Raw genomic sequence first — 5,414 nt, forward strand, 5'->3', positions numbered from 1 at the left:
ATATATATATATATATATATATATATATATATATATATATATATATATATATATATATATATATATATATATATATATATATATATATATATATATATATATATATATATATATATATATATATATATATATATATATATATATATATATATATATATATATATATATATATATATATATATATATATATATATATATATATATATATATATATATATATATATATATATATATATATATATATATATATATATATATATATATATATATATATATATATATATATATATATATATATATATATATATATATATATATATATATATATATATATATATATATATATATATATATATATATATATATATATATATATATATATATATATATATATATATATATATATATATATATATATATATATATATATATATATATATATATATATATATATATATATATATATATATATATATATATATATATATATATATATATATATATATATATATATATATATATATATATATATATATATATATATATATATATATATATATATATATATATATATATATATATATATATATATATATATATATATATATATATATATATATATATATATATATATATATATATATATATATATATATATATATATATATATATATATATATATATATATATATATATATATATATATATATATATATATATATATATATATATATATATATATATATATATATATATATATATATATATATATATATATATATATATATATATATATATATATATATATATATATATATATATATATATATATATATATATATATATATATATATATATATATATATATATATATATATATATATATATATATATATATATATATATATATATATATATATATATATATATATATATATATATATATATATATATATATATATATATATATATATATATATATATATATATATATATATATATATATATATATATATATATATATATATATATATATATATATATATATATATATATATATATATATATATATATATATATATATATATATATATATATATATATATATATATATATATATATATATATATATATATATATATATATATATATATATATATATATATATATATATATATATATATATATATATATATATATATATATATATATATATATATATATATATATATATATATATATATATATATATATATATATATATATATATATATATATATATATATATATATATATATATATATATATATATATATATATATATATATATATATATATATATATATATATATATATATATATATATATATATATATATATATATATATATATATATATATATATATATATATATATATATATATATATATATATATATATATATATATATATATATATATATATATATATATATATATATATATATATATATATATATATATATATATATATATATATATATATATATATATATATATATATATATATATATATATATATATATATATATATATATATATATATATATATATATATATATATATATATATATATATATATATATATATATATATATATATATATATATATATATATATATATATATATATATATATATATATATATATATATATATATATATATATATATATATATATATATATATATATATATATATATATATATATATATATATATATATATATATATATATATATATATATATATATATATATATATATATATATATATATATATATATATATATATATATATATATATATATATATATATATATATATATATATATATATATATATATATATATATATATATATATATATATATATATATATATATATATATATATATATATATATATATATATATATATATATATATATATATATATATATATATATATATATATATATATATATATATATATATATATATATATATATATATATATATATATATATATATATATATATATATATATATATATATATATATATATATATATATATATATATATATATATATATATATATATATATATATATATATATATATATATATATATATATATATATATATATATATATATATATATATATATATATATATATATATATATATATATATATATATATATATATATATATATATATATATATATATATATATATATATATATATATATATATATATATATATATATATATATATATATATATATATATATATATATATATATATATATATATATATATATATATATATATATATATATATATATATATATATATATATATATATATATATATATATATATATATATATATATATATATATATATATATATATATATATATATATATATATATATATATATATATATATATATATATATATATATATATATATATATATATATATATATATATATATATATATATATATATATATATATATATATATATATATATATATATATATATATATATATATATATATATATATATATATATATATATATATATATATATATATATATATATATATATATATATATATATATATATATATATATATATATATATATATATATATATATATATATATATATATATATATATATATATATATATATATATATATATATATATATATATATATATATATATATATATATATATATATATATATATATATATATATATATATATATATATATATATATATATATATATATATATATATATATATATATATATATATATATATATATATATATATATATATATATATATATATATATATATATATATATATATATATATATATATATATATATATATATATATATATATATATATATATATATATATATATATATATATATATATATATATATATATATATATATATATATATATATATATATATATATATATATATATATATATATATATATATATATATATATATATATATATATATATATATATATATATATATATATATATATATATATATATATATATATATATATATATATATATATATATATATATATATATATATATATATATATATATATATATATATATATATATATATATATATATATATATATATATATATATATATATATATATATATATATATATATATATATATATATATATATATATATATATATATATATATATATATATATATATATATATATATATATATATATATATATATATATATATATATATATATATATATATATATATATATATATATATATATATATATATATATATATATATATATATATATATATATATATATATATATATATATATATATATATATATATATATATATATATATATATATATATATATATATATATATATATATATATATATATATATATATATATATATATATATATATATATATATATATATATATATATATATATATATATATATATATATATATATATATATATATATATATATATATATATATATATATATATATATATATATATATATATATATATATATATATATATATATATATATATATATATATATATATATATATATATATATATATATATATATATATATATATATATATATATATATATATATATATATATATATATATATATATATATATATATATATATATATATATATATATATATATATATATATATATATATATATATATATATATATATATATATATATATATATATATATATATATATATATATATATATATATATATATATATATATATATATATATATATATATATATATATATATATATATATATATATATATATATATATATATATATATATATATATATATATATATATATATATATATACACATCAAGATTGTCGGCTGGAGAATCCGAAAGAGATTATCATCAGATTCGTTCTCATCACACGAGGACAAATCTGATGATATAAATATTGTAAGGGAAGACCCGATTGTCATATTCGGAAAATTAACCCTCTATTTTGCCACCCCCCCAACCTCACCATAGAAACCAAAAAACCCTCCACATATTCAAGACAGGAGAGAATGTCGAACAGACTCAGCACTGGGCACTCAGTCATGCCCTTTACAATGCCATGGATAGAGTAAGAATTCCACACTATGCACACACAACAGGAACACCCTTAAAAACTAGTCAACATACATTGCATTGTTACTATAAATAAGTCACTTCATTCAGAAAAATAGTTTTCACCTGGCACTACCAGCATTTCCATGTTACTGGCTCATATGCCATCTGAAAATGCCTTTGCTCTCAATTCCCGTGTTAAAGAATGTCTGGTAAGTGTACTATGTTGTCTCAGTGGCCTGTATATGCTCTATCCTGCCAGTATGTAAATGAAGGATGATTACTGAATATTACTGGAATATGGGAATATCCCCAATAAAAGAGGGGTGTGTGGGTAGGGGGAAGCCCCAAATAAGAGTGTTATAAGAAGAGCATAGATCAATGAACAGATTGATATGGGAAGCTACTCCTGGAAAAGGAGTCCATTGCAGAAGGATCATTTGCAACCCGCATTGAAAATCAACGACAGGTAGAAACAGTGTTTCGGCGGCCCAACGCAAATGACTTAACAACCAGTCTAATGGACAAATAGACTGATACAGACTGATGGGACTGCCAAGCCCAGGCAAAGAAAACCCTGCATGATATGAATGAACCCCAGTGCAGTAACATAACAGCGTCTCTGTAGAATGTTTTTCCCGGCCCAGCCCACCTCCCTCCTCCTCTCCTCGACTCCCCGCGGCTCCCTTCCCTCTTGGCGTCAGTCTCAGTCTTACCTTCTCTTAGCTGCGCGGGGAGCTGCCACAAAGATATGTCCTGTCTGGGTTTCCTAACTACTTCTTCATGGGGACGAAAGCTTGGCCAAAAGACGCACCCAAACTCGGACACAAAAGCACAATCCAACGACAAGACGGGAACGAAGGACGGGAAAGTTCCCTCTCTCACCATTGGGGAAATATGGTTGCCTAAAGGGGTCACTAGCGCCATCTGTTGAATCGACGCAATATAATTCTAGGATTTAGTTTGTCTGATTTTATTTCAATACTTTCTACTTTTCTTCCTAATGATATATGCTTAGGAGCTACCATTTATCACGATTTTTGCCTTTTTCCTTACTTAAAAAATATATTTTATAGTAGTATAGACTTTTTAAGTCTATACTCCTTGTATCTGTGATTCTCGGTTCTTCTTTTGTTAACTGGAAATTTTAAATATCTATTAATTTTGATATTTGTAAGATAGCTGGTGAATTTTCTGCGC

General features: G+C 11.2%; 1 protein-coding gene across 1 annotated transcript in view; it reads right to left on the reverse strand.

Annotated features, from left to right (window-relative positions):
* LOC125036460 (protein hu-li tai shao-like) overlaps positions 1-5,104 on the reverse strand; it is a gene marked incomplete in the record, with an annotated part of 141,980 nt that extends 136,876 nt beyond the window's left edge. The window contains 1 exon segment of the mRNA XM_047629054.1: positions 4,931-5,104.
* Positions 5,105-5,414: the final 310 nt, after the last annotated feature.

The sequence above is a fragment of the Penaeus chinensis genome, chromosome 21, assembly GCF_019202785.1.
Source record: "Penaeus chinensis breed Huanghai No. 1 chromosome 21, ASM1920278v2, whole genome shotgun sequence".
NCBI classification, from domain to species: domain Eukaryota; kingdom Metazoa; phylum Arthropoda; class Malacostraca; order Decapoda; family Penaeidae; genus Penaeus; species Penaeus chinensis.